General features: G+C 50.0%; 1 protein-coding gene across 1 annotated transcript in view; it reads left to right on the top strand.

Annotated features, from left to right (window-relative positions):
* The first annotated feature begins 11,595 nt into the window (after positions 1-11,595).
* Positions 11,596-13,309, top strand: part of MAGOH (mago homolog, exon junction complex subunit) — a 237,055-nt gene continuing 235,341 nt past the window's right edge. The window contains exon 1 of the mRNA XM_069093545.1: positions 11,596-11,599. The gene's annotated coding sequence lies outside the window, so the exon portion shown is untranslated. The remainder of the gene's footprint in view (positions 11,600-13,309) is intronic.

Here is a 13,309-nt window from a genome sequence, read left to right on the forward strand (position 1 = left end):
TATGTAGCGCCTACTGTATGCCAGGCCCCGAGCCAAGGCTTTTCCGAGATAACATCCCATTCCTGGTTGTGACATTCTTGCAGAGCCTGCTCTCAGGGATCTTACAAACTCGGGGGGCTGGCAGGAGACATGAGCCTGGATGCCTGGGGTATGGAGGGAGGGGGCGGCATGGTACATGCAGGGGAGATATCTGTGTGACATGGGGTGAGGAATCTGCAGAAGAAACCATTCTGCTTAGGCAGTGGGTGGTTGGGGGGCTGGGGAAGGCTTCATGGTGGAGGCGGCGTCTAATCTGGGCCTCCAAGGAGAGAGGCATGAGTAGCCAGAGATTGAGAGGAGAGGGAATGGAAGGGTGGAGGGAACAGGCATTTATTAAGCACCTACTGTGTTCTAGGCACTGTGCTAAGGACTTTGCAAATATGATCCTGTTTGATCCTCAGGCAGACGAGACCACGATCCCCATTTTACAGTTGAAGAAACTGAGGCAGACAGAAGTGAAATGCCTGCCCAGGGTCGCACAGCCAGCCAGGGTCTTGCCTGTCTCTGAACTCCGTTCTTCCTGACTCATTTCCAGTGCTCCCTGGCTGAATGGAGCCCACGGACTTAGCAAAGTCACAGAGAAGGGAATGGGCTGGACAAGAACAGCAATGGTCAGTGGTTCTGTTCAGGGCCTGGATTGGGAGCCAGACTGTGGGAGGCCTTGAAGGCCAGGGTTAGGCATCACATCATCCAGTCAAGAATGCAGAGCCACTGCCGGGTGGTGCGGTGCATGGGGTGCTGCCGAGGCAGCAAGATCTGAGTTCAGATCCTGCTTCAGACACTTCTTAACTGTGTAGCCTGGCCTCAGTTTGTGCATCTAGAAAATGGGACTTAAACTGTGAAGATCAAACGAGGTAATGTATGTGAAATTGCTTTTCTGCAATCCTCAGTGAGCTCTATTAGGAAGATGACCCAAGGAGTAGCAAGGTGGCACAGTGGATAGAACACCGGCCCTGGAATCAGGAGGACCTGAGTTCAAATCTGACCTCAAACACTGTGTGACCCTGGGCAAGTCAACAACCCTAGGTGCCTCAAAAAAAGGGAAACCGACACATGCCTGCCCCCCAGTAGACTCAATGCTGGTGGACTTGTTGATGACTTGGGACTGAGAGCTGTTTGTTTGGATATGGGGCAGGTGAGGAGGAGGAAGGAGTCAAGGCTGGGCTGTCTCAATTCTAGTACCAGGGGCACAGGTCAGAGACATGAGGGGACAAATGAGCTCAGAGAGGAACTGGACCAGGACTTGGGCTTTGGGGGCTTTAGGGGGAGGTAGGGGGAGGTGGAGAGAAATAGGGTCCGGTTCATCTGCAGAGAGGCGATCATTGAGGCCGAGGAGCCCAGGGAGGTGCAGTAACAGGAGTTTGGTTAGGGATAGTGAGGCCAGGGCCATGAGGCTGCTTACTAGAAGCCGCCAGCCTCAGGAGACTTTGCTGGTCCATCATGTGGGCAGGGTAATTCTGTCCACTTCTCCCACAATGTGGATGAATGGGCGGTGGGCCTTGACTTCATCTTGGTGGTGTTTGACCCAGAATGTCCTTCTCTAATTTCACAGAATGGAGTGTCGGACCTTGGGCAGATCTTCAGGAATACGGAAGATGTGCCCACCCCTTGTCAGACCTCCTGTGGAATTCTGTGTTCAGGTCTGGGCACTGCTTCTGGTTGAAGAGAGATGGGGATTCCTCATCTTCCAGGCCAGGGTGCACAAAAGTGGGGAGGTAAGACAGCCTGGGCTAGGTTCTGGGGTGCAGAGAATAAGCCAGTTAACCCAGAGCAGAGAGTTCATGCAGGGGAGTTGTGTGAGATGGACAGCAAGCTGAAAAGACAGGTCAGAGACAAGTACTGGGGGCCTTATAGGCCAGAGGGAATCTGGTCGCTAACCAGGGATGGGGAACCTGTGGCCTTGAGGCCACCTATGGCCCTCTAGATCCTCAAGTGTGGCTCTTTGACTGAATCTAAACTTCACAGAACAAATCCCCTTAATAAAAGGATTTGTTCTAGAAAACTTGGACTTAGTCAAAAGGCGGCACCCAAGGATCTAGAGGGCCACATGTGACCTTGAGGCTGCAAGTTCCCCGCCCTTGCCTAGGCAATGGGGAGCCATTGAAGGTTTGGCAAAGGAGTGATGTGATCCAAGTGACAGTTCAGATAAGGTGGTGCAGACAGAAGTCTGAAGGCTGTGGGGCCCAGCTATCCTGGGGTGGGGGTTAGATGGCAGATTAGGGGGATGGCCATGGGAACAGGATGGGAGAACCAGATGCAAGAAATGTCAGGGACGGGAAAGTGGACCGGCAGGCTCCTTGCAAACAGAATATTAATCACAAGAGTCACAGGCTCTTTGAAAAGCCCAAGCCTGTGCTTGGTTTTCTCTTGGAGCACTGAGAAGTCCAGAGACCAAGCTGTCACCTGGGTGGTTTTTCTTTGGATTTTATGTCTTTGTCTGCTGCGCCTGGTTCTGTCATAATGCCTGGAGATCGTTCTGTCTGACAAGTGATCTCTGGATAGATAGATGAAGCCACAAAAGTGGCTGGCCCAGCCCTCTGCACCCTGCTGAGGCCTATTCAGGAGCCGGGCTGAGAGCCTGGCTGGCCTAGAAAGAGAAATGAGCCCTCCCCTGCAGCTTGGCGGAGCTTTGCTCCTTCTCCCCACTCAGAAGGACTGTGTGGACTTCAGAGGAGTCCGTGGGGCTGCTATTGCTTTTTAATACCTGCACATTAAAAGAAGACCATTTACAAAGAGAAAATTAAATGCTTGCATTTCTCAATAGGCTGAGGGCTGGGGAGGTGCTTGATAAGATCTGGGAATACAGCCAGTCAAAAATAATTTCAAGACCCCTGATGGGAAAAAAGAAACACTGACCCCATTCAAGCCAGATTTCCTAATGCAACAGATCTGGCCCTCGGGCCGGACCCAAGCCGCATCCCGCTCGCTTCTTTCCTCCTTAGGACCATGTTATCTAAAGTCACTTTCTGTGGCCTTTCCTTAGAATAGAAGTGTGGTCTAAGCTGCCTGCTGAGCATCGAAGGCTGCTGCTGGCTAATGCCAACCAACTTTGGGGTGAGGCTCTGGGCCTCTCCATCATGAGATATGGGTGGGGGAGGTGGTGCTGGAGGGGCCAGGCCTGCTGCCACCTGCACTGGTCAGACTGAATCTAGATCAGGGGTGGGGAACCTGTGGCATCAAGGCCACGTGTGGCCCTCTAAGTCCTCAAATGTGGACTTTTGATCGAATCCAAACTTCACAGAACAGAATCCCAAGGATCCCTAGGCAGTGGGGAACCATGGGCCCAGAGGAGGGATTCCCCACCCTGATCTAGAGTATTGGGGTCAGTTCTGGGGGCCACAATTTAGCAACAACATTGATAAGCTGGTCCAGAAGAGGGACACTATAACATCACATGGGATTGATTGTTCCCTCAAAATTCCGATTTTCTATTTCTCGGTCACAATGCCATGACGTAGCCCTCCACTCTTCTCTCTGGGGTGGTCACACCCCTGATCTCACCATCACTCATAAGGGGCACACTTCTGTGCTCATGAACCATCCTGGGCACCTCCACCGCCTCAGTGCCAGGTTCCCAGTGCCGGCATCTGCCTCCACTCCTCTCCCTCCCACTCTCCTCATTGCCAAATCCTGTCTTTCTCCTCTGACAGCGTCTTTCCTAAATGCCCCCCTTTTCCCACTCACAAAAGCTGCCCCCTCATTCAGCCCACCCTCCCCCCTCATCACCTCTCACCTGGACTATTATGATGTCTTCCTAACTGGTCTCAAATCCTTCTCCCCTCCAGAGCCCCATCGAGGGGATTTTCCTAAAGAGTAAGTGAGTGCCAGCCTTCTACTCAGCCAATTCCAGTCATCCCTGTTAGGTCAAATGTAAAGTTCTCATTTTGGTATAACAGGGTTTTTCAAAACCTGCCTTTCCAGGCTCCTCGCTCCTTCACTCCTGTCCATGCTCTCTCTGTCTTATCAATGCTGACTTCATGTTCCTCACAAAGTACACACCATCCATCACCCCCCCATCTATCACCACTGGCTCTGCCCCAGCCTGGAATGCTGTTCCTCTGTCCCTTCCACACTCAGCTCAGATGCCCCCTTCTGCAGGAGGCCTTCCCCCGGCTCCCAGGTGCTAGTGCTTCTCCCAATCCACTCTACATTTATCTTGTATCTACCAAGCAGTCTGACATGTTTCCCCAATTAGAATGTGAGCTCCTTGAGGGCAGAGACTTTTTTTGACTTTTCCTTGCCTCCCCAGTACCTGGCATATAGTGAAAACTCATTAAATCCTTGTTAATTGATTGAGGGATAGGCAGTGGAAAATGTTGGGAGGTGGGATTGGAACTTGGGAAGAGATGGGCTGGATGAATGGGTCTGGAGATGATTTCCATAGAAATACCTCCATGGTTGGTGATGAGCTCACCAAGGGAGTGAGTGTAAAGAGAAAAGAGAGGAGGGCCCATGGATTCTGCAGTACAAGGGAGGGAAACAAGAATGGGACACTGGGGGGGAGGCCTCATTATGGGGAAGGCTTCCTAGCAAATTGGGATGTCCAGCAGTCAGTCAGCAAAGCTTTGATTAAGCCCTTAGGATGTGCCAGGCATTGTGTGAAGGGCTGGTGATAAAAAAATGGGGAAAGAACGGTTCTTGCCCCCAAGGAGCTCTTGGTCCTATGGGGAAGACAACATGTAAGTGATGCCTCCTTAGGTAGTGAGCTCCCTGTCCCTGGCTAGATGGCCACTTCTCAAGGGATGTTTGAAAGGAGCTTCCTGCTCGAGTGGAGTTGAGCCAGATGACCTCTCAGGCACCCTTAGAACTCTGAATCTTTTATTTGCTCAGAATAAGCAATAAATGCTTGTCACATCAGATTGAGGGGAAGTGGGCAGGGAGCTAGAAAAGGGACGACAGGGCCCTTGGAAAGGCTGCCTGTTGACACTTTTGCCCCAGCCTCCATCAGCCCAAGGCCCGCTTTCCCTCCAGATCTCTGCCAGGCAGCCGAGGTGTCAGACAGCCTGTCAGGTCTGGCTGTGGGCAGCAGGGCTGACATCTCCTAGATCTGGCAGCTGGCTGTCAGGCCTGGTCCCAGTCAGGTCCCCTGCAGCCCCTAGCAGCGAGCCTGCTGGGGCTCTTGGGAGAGTCATGTGGGGTCCAAGTGAAGAAATGCATGAATCTCGGCCTTCACTGTGACCAGACTGATTCTCTCCTTGAACCTGGCTGTGAAATCTTGGGTCAGCCCGAATATTGAACCAAGAAGAGGGTGGACTGAGAAAGTGATTTCCTCGGTGGCTTTGGACAGATTTCTTTCCCTTGATCTCAAAGGTCTCTTAGGTTTTAAATGAATTCTTGCTCCTTGGAGGGCTTTCCCATCATAGAAGGACTAGAAGGCAGCATCAGGAGGCCAGTTAAGGCTTAGGAGTAGGAAGAATTTCCTAACCATGAGAACTGGTCAGGATGGGAATGGGCTGCCTAGGGAAGGCTTTGGGCAGCGGCTGAGTGACTGCACATTTCCAAGAGAGTATAAGCTCCTTGAGGGCAAGGCCTCCCCACTGCTTAGCATACAGGAAGTGCTTAATAAAGGCTTATTGCCAGATTGTAGGGGGGGATACTTTTCCTTGTATGGGTCAGATGAGATGACTACAGAGGACCCTTTCGACTGTGAGATTCTGTGACTGTATTGCTGCTTCTCCTTTCCCTTGATGGACCTCAGTTTCTCCATCTGCCAAGCGAAAGGGTTGAACCCAATGGTGCCCAGCCCTAAAGGCTGTGATCTCTGGCCTCAGCTCCCAGGTTCTCCGCTAAGCTGTTCTCTGTGGTGCCAGCAGAGGGCACTCTGTCACCAACAAATGCTCAGTGCCTTCCTCCCATGGCCTTTTCAGAAACTCAGGCTTGTAAGATGCCCCTGGCCAGTGGACTCCGAGGGGCCCCCTCGGTGCCAGGTGGGAGCCCTGCGTTGGCCTGCTTAGGCAGATCTTGAGAATTCCCCTCTACCTGAGGATGGTCATGTAGTAAAATGTTTCCTTCCAGCCTATTCTCTTAAGACTCAGCAGGATGTTAATAGGACTTGAAGCCAGTCAGGAATGGGAAGATCAGTGAATTAGGGTCCTTCATAAGTAGACAGCAGGTGCCTGATTCTTGCCTTGCTACTGTTTTCTATGACAAGGGGAAGAAAGGGAAAGCACAGGGCCTGATCCACACCCATAACAAGCCCTTCATTAATGCTTGTTGACTTGGAAAGTACGGCACAAAAATGGCCAATGGGGAATTGATACCCTAGGTAAAAAAAAAAGAGACAGCAAGAGTGAGGTAATAAGCATTTATTAAACACCTACAAGAACCCAAGATACCTCTGCCTTTGGATCCTCAAAGGGCTGGCAGGGCCTCTGTGAGGGAGTGATTTCTTCTTTCTTTTTTTTTTTTTACATATTACTGTTATTTATTCTATGCTTTACAACTTACAAGTTCCTTTACATCCTTCCTTTAATTCTTTTTTTTTAATCTTTTTTTTTTATTAACTTGTTTGTTTCCTTTTAGTCTACAGGATTCAATTCCACAATTCCTTGAGTTTCACATTTTGTCTCCCTCCCTCCTCTCCCCACCATGGCAGCTTATAGTCAAGTATAGGATCTGTAAATACTTTCATATTATACATTAGTCAGGTTTTAAAGATAGATTGTATCAGCTGGAATGAAAAATGGTAAAGAGGACATAAAACCAAATAAGAGAAGGAAAAAGATCAGGTATTTTGCTTCCACCTGTTTATAAACTTAGTTCTTTCTAGTTCTTTCTCTGGATGCACATATTTCTCTCCATCATGAACCTTTTGGGATTGACTTATATCACTGCATTGCTGAGAAGAGTCCAGTCTATCAAAGTTGGTCATCACACATATGTTGTGTCTGTAATTGTTTACAAATTTCTCCTGGTTCTACTCTTCTCACTCAGCATCAGTTCTTTTAAGCTTCTCCAGGTAAATATGAAGACCGTCTGCTCCTCGTTTCCTATTGCACAATAGTATTCCATAACATGCATATACCACAACTTGTTCAGCCATTCCCCAATTGATGGGTACCCCCTTAATTTCCAATTCTTTGCTACCACAAAAAGCTGCTATAAACATTTTTGTACATATGGGTCTTTCTCCCATTTCTATGATCTCTTTGGGATATAACCCTAGGAGTGGTATTGCTGGATCAAAGGGTATGGAAGTATTTATAGCCCTTTGGGCATAATTCCAGATTGCTCTCCAGAAAGTCTGGATCAGTTCACAACTCCACCAGCAATGCATTAGTGTTCCAATTTGCCCACGTGAAGGAGTGATTTCTTAAGGGTCCTGGGGAGTGGGAGTGGTGCCGAAGGCCCGAAGGAGGGTGCCTACACCAGTTTTCCAGGAAGGGAAAATGGCATTCTTGGCAAATGCTGCAATGGTGAGCTCATTTACCAGCCAAGTGATGAAAGGCAGGCATCAGGACCATCTAGAGAAAGAACCCCGGGGTCACAGAGTCATCAAGCTGGCCAAGGCTGGGCTTGTCATTTTTCTTGGCAGGGTCACAAAACTGGCTGATCCAGAAAGACTTTCATGACTGTTTACCTCGATTTTTAGCAGAGCATTTGATAACATCTCTCCTGTGGGATTTGTGTGGAAGGGAGTGAGGGGTCAGCTAGCAGCAATCCAGGCACTTTTATGGGTCCAGAGTTGAAATGACCAGTGGAGGGAGATGGCAGCATTCAAGCGGGATTGGCAAGACTTGTGGCAGAAGGCGAATCACGAAGGAAGCCCAGCACATGGAGATGGAAGCTCGAGGGACAGGCGGTGAAGATGCCACAGCCAGTAGTCAGAGGGTCCTGATGGGCCACAAGCATTGCTGGACTATAGACCACGTGGAGGGAAGTGAAGGTCCAGGAAGGTGGGACAGCCGGTTAGGAGAGGCAAACAGAGGATTCTGTATCTGGACCTTAGGTGATGGGGAGCCAGTGAGGGTTATTGAGTAGGCTGAGGGGAGAAGGGACTGGAGTGGGCAGAGAGCTGAGGAAAGGAGAGCAGTTAGCTGCTGCAGTGGGCTCAGTGTGGGGTCATGGGAACCTGGGCCAGAGCGGTAGCAGCGCCCAAGATGTTGTGAAGGAAGAAGCCAGAACTGGAAGCAGATTGGATTTGGAGTCAGGAAGGATGACAGTGCCCTCTGCAGCAACGAAGAGTTGGGAAGAAGGGAGGGATCAGTGTTGGAGGCATTGAGTCTGAGATGTCTGTAGAGGTCTGTCAGGCTGATGTCCAGCAGGAAGGTGCTGACTCGGGACAGGAGCTCAGGGGAGAAACAAAAAGGCTGGATATTTATAAGTCAGGGAATCATTTGCATAAATATGATAATTGAGCCCGAGAGAGTTGATGGGATCACCAAATAAAAATGTACAGAGGAAAAGAGACAGTACCCCCAAACAGGATCAGCAGATGCTGATTGCTAGCAGGAATGGCCTGGATGGAAGTCCAGGAAAGGCCACAGAGGAGTGATTAGACAGGCAGGAGACCTACTGGGAGAGAGAAGGGTGTCCGAGAGAGTGATGGGCAGTGCCAAACGCTGAAGACTGTGGGCACCTGATAAATGTTTAACTAGAGGAACGCCAATTAGCTGCATGAGATGCTGTGGAGGTGGAATCCACAAGACCCGATTCCATTATGGGAGGCCTGAGGGAGAGAGAAGAGGGACGGATGGGGGTGACAGGGAGGAGGGAGATGCTGTCAACAAGAATGAAGATGCCTGGAGAATAGGTTTTGGGTTGGTTGGTTTGTTTGAAAGGGCAGGGGGAATTCTTGGATGAAGGCATAAAGTGCCTGCTGATTGAATTTGACAGGAAGCTGGGAGGACTCATTGAAACATTAGCGATGGTGGTCAGGGCCCCAAGCAGTGCTGACAGGTTAGAGTCCGGAGCTGAACTTAAGATAAATAAGATGGGATAAGGATAAAGACTTACATTTGGATTTTCAATTGAATTCACAAGTAAAGGAGGGGTAGGCATGCTCAGAGAGCAGCTTGTCTGAAAAGGGCCTGGAGGTTTTAGTGGACCACACTCAACAGAAGTGTGATATGGAGACCAAAAAATTAGAGGGACCTTCAGCTGTATTAAGAGGGGCATGTTGTTGTTCAGTCGTGTTCTACTCTTGGTGACCCAATTGGGGGTTTTCTTGGTAGAGATCCTGGAATGATTTGCCATTTCCTTCTCTGCCTCATTTTACAGATGAGGAAACTGAGGCAAACAGGGTGAAGTGACTTGCCCAGAGTCACACAGTAAGTGTCTGAAGCTGGATTTGAACTCAGGCTTTCCTGTCTCCAGGTCTGGTGCTCTATCCTCTGTGCCACTTGGATGCCCTAACAAGGGCATAAGCTTCTAGAAATAGGGAGGTGACAGTCCCACTTAGCTCTACACTAGCCGGATACTGTCTGTCTGGAGAACTGGGTTTAGTTCCTGAAAATCCCATTTGAGGAAGGACGTTGATGACCCAGTGAATGTCCAGAGGGGAATGACCAGGATGGGCAGCGGCCTCAAGTCCCTGACTTGGAGATCAGGTGATGGAGCTGGGGATGTTTATCCTGGGGCAGAGGGGAACTGCCTTTAAGTCATTACAGGCTTAGCCTGCGGAAGAAAGGTTGGCCACATTCTGCCTGATCAGAACTTCTGTGGTTCTGTTGGGCAAATTCTACCATGGAGCCTGGATTGTCTAACCTGAACATAATTTCTTAGGTCCCACTCTCTCTTACCTTGCCCAGGGTCATCCAGCTCACCCCAACATCTACAGGTGAGTGCTCAAAGCAGGCCTCAGCAGCCTGCAGAATACACGCCAGAGATGGCATGGGGTCCAGCTTTCAGCGGCCCATGTGCGTCTTGGCACTGCCAAGCCTGCCTCCTTGCCATTGGCATGGGCTGCCGCTGGCCGCCTGCCACCTGGTCCCCCCACCCACCTTCCTCACACATGAGGGCTTTCCGAATGAGCTCTCACTCAGTGCCACCCCTCTCTGGCTTGCCAGAAGGAAAGGGGTTGGAACCTTGGCATGCCACTCTTGCAAAGGTTGCCAACCCCTGATCCAGACAAAGAACCCATGCTCCACTTGTGCCCCAGAGCTAGTGCAGTTCTGGCCCAAGCCCCAGCGGGGCAGTCCCAGACTAGCCTTGGGTCAATTCCAAGGTCATCCTCTGGGAGTCAGGGCTATTCTAAGGGGGGCATTCTGAGGTCTGGGGCAGCACTCCTCTAATTTGTTAATGTCATGAATGAGTTACCACACCCCATGTCCACTAAACCAGGAAGACAGAAGATGCCCACATGGATATTAGTGTTGTAATCCAGTAAAACTTATAACAAAGCCAGTCTGACACATAGAGAAGACAGGCACAACCATCACTGACCATCTTGGCCGTCAGGCATTGGGGAAGCAGTTCTGTAATTGCTTGTGGTTAATATTAGTCCGCGTGGCCAAGCTGAGTGTTTATGGTTTTCTTTTCAGGGTTCATGATGATGTCAGTTTTCTCTGACAACCTCATGATCAGACAAGCACCTACTATGTGTCAGGCACTGTGCTATGAACCTGGAATAAAGAAAAGAAACAGAAGACCATCCCTGCCCCCTAGGAGTTCTCAGTCCAATAAGGGAGATAATAAGCTAACAACTCTGTACAAACTGGAGACAGAATAAACGGGAGATAATGGACAGAGGGAGGGCCCTGAGATTGGGAGGGCTTGGGAAAAGCTTCCTGGAGGAGGGGGCTTCAGATAGGATTTGAGGGAAGGCAATAGGGGGGAACGAGAAGGGCTTAGAGGGGAGCCTGAGAGAATGCCCAGCGCCAAGGGATGGAGGGTCTTGTTGGAAAGGCCGGTGTCACTGAATCAAAGCGTTCATGTCAGGGAGGAAGGTCTAAGGAGACTGGAGAGGATAGAGGGACCGGGTGATGGAGGGTATTTTGTATGTGATCCTGGAGGTGATAATGAGGCTGTTACCTCTTGTGTGAGCCTCAGTATGGCCCCCGACAAGACAAGGATGTCGTAGCTCAGGGGTCCTTTGCCCAGGGCCCATGGGTACTTTTTTTAAATGCCTTGAAATAATGTTTCAGTAAACTGTATATTATTATATACATTCATATATTTACGATATAATAACTGTATATTATATCATACTGCGTGCATTCAGTATGTTGGTCGTGTTTCTGATGTAATGTCTTTTATCTGATGCATTTGTAAACGCTCCTCGGAGACAGGAGTTCTAGGCTTCACCAGCCCTAAGGGACCCTGGCACGGAAACAGTGCAGATCCTTGGCCTCAGCTGGTCCCTGATGTTCTATAACATTCTCTCCCCGAAGGTCCTTCCACACTATGTTCCAGAGTCCACTCCAACATTGACACTCTATTGTTCTTGCATTTTATTCCAAAGTTCCTACTTGCTCTAGAATTTTATTCCCATTAATAAATACGGACACACCCCAAGGATACACCCCAAGTCTGGGTTTCCTGGGTTCTAGAGGGACCCAGGAAGCAGACATACCAGTTATGGGTAGTCATCCCAGTAGGGGATGGCACCTGGTACATGGGGGGGGGCAGTGAGGGACAGAGCCAATGAAAAGTGACCCTGGATTCCTGGCATCTGAGAGTCTTGGGTACAGAGAGGAGAAGAAAGTGGATGATAAGACAATCTGTCTAGGCGAGTGTGCTAACCAGTTCTAGACGCCATGGGCAGAAGCTGGGGATGAAGAAGAAAGTGTGCTTTGGGAGTAAAGACCCATGGGACCTTACCTCTGCCCCTAAGGGCCCTCCTTTGCTGTCTAAGATATGATGGACTTTGACCCCTTGGACTTTGGTTTCCTCATCTATAAAATGAGGGGGTTGAGATGAAATTGTCTCTAAGATTCCTCCCAGCCCTGACATTCCCTATCCTAAGCTCTCAGCTCTGACATCCTCTGAGTTCTGAGAGCCTCTATGTTCTGCCCGAATGCTCTATGTTCTCTTTAGAAATCAGGCTCATCCCTCTTCTTCCCCCACCCCACCCCCCAAAGTTACGAGACCCCCAGTCCCACATGTTTTCTCTGCTCGTGTTGCAATAACTTCTTGCTGGTGTCAAGGCTGCTGTCTTTGTTCCTTTTTTCTGCCGTCAGCAGTAGGCAGGCAGAATCAACCCACCAGGCTGTTTAATTGCAATATGAAAATTCATGCCTTTTGGAAGGAAGAAAAGGCGGCTGCCATCCATTCAGCATCTCCCTCGCTGCTGCATGCGCTGATTTGGTCTCATTCAAGCCAACACAAGGATGTTCATTATCCGGAGAGGGCCATTAAGCTGGGTTCTCAAGCAGGCGATATTTCACTTTAAACAGCCCGAGAATCGGGCCTTCTCCGAGCCCCTGGGCTCCATTAATGTGGGGGAGCCCCTGCACCTGCTGTGTTGAGCTGCATTCCCAGCAAAGCTGGCCTGAAGTGTATTGGACCTCCTGGAGAAGGGTGGGGACTGGGGGACTGGACCATGACTCACCTGGTTTGCTCTGGGGTAGGGGTGGGGGTGGGGAGTCCTGCTCAGGCCTTGGTTCCCAAGCTCATGAATCTACTGCTAAAAGGGACCTCAGAGGCCCACTCATCCATCTTCACAGATGAGGAAACTGAGATGGGCTGCAGCAGGGTTCTTAACCTTGGAACCGCAGACCCAAGAAGACATCCTGGATAGGTTTAAGGAGACCCATGAATTTGGATGGGAAGAAATTACATCCTGCTGTCAATACAGTTGATTTCCTTTACAATCCCATATATTTTATTTTATGCATTTAATAGTGTGATTTTGAGAAGAGGTCCATAGGCATCCTAAGACTGACTGCCCCAGGAACCCTGAACATAGACAAAGTTCAGAATGCCTGAACTAGAGGATTTCTGAGGTCTCTCGACTCTGAAGTTGTTACACTGCTACATGCCAAGCCCTTGGCTAGGCTATAGGGTACGAAGAGCTTAGCAGGACAGAAGTAGGGAGCTGGAAGGAGCCTCGGCAGCTGTCCCATCCAACCCCCACACAAAAGGAATCATTGCTATGGCATATGTGAGAGGGAGAGTGTGGAAGAGAATGGAATCTTATGGGGTCAGTCAAGGAAGGCCCCCTTTGGAAGGATTGTCTTGAGAAAGGACCCTACATTGGGAGTGGAGAAGAGCAGGGAGGGCATTCCTGGCTGGGGCCAGAGGAGGCAATAACTCAGACACCAGCATGAAGAAGGCAGTTCTGTTGGCAGGAAGCAGGCTGAGGCACCTGGAGTAAGCAGTGAGTTCCTGG

Source organism: Petaurus breviceps, unplaced genomic scaffold (assembly GCF_028583685.1).
Source record: "Petaurus breviceps papuanus isolate PSGF00001 unplaced genomic scaffold, PetGlider_PUasm1.0 208, whole genome shotgun sequence".
Classification (NCBI taxonomy): Eukaryota; Metazoa; Chordata; class Mammalia; order Diprotodontia; family Petauridae; genus Petaurus; species Petaurus breviceps.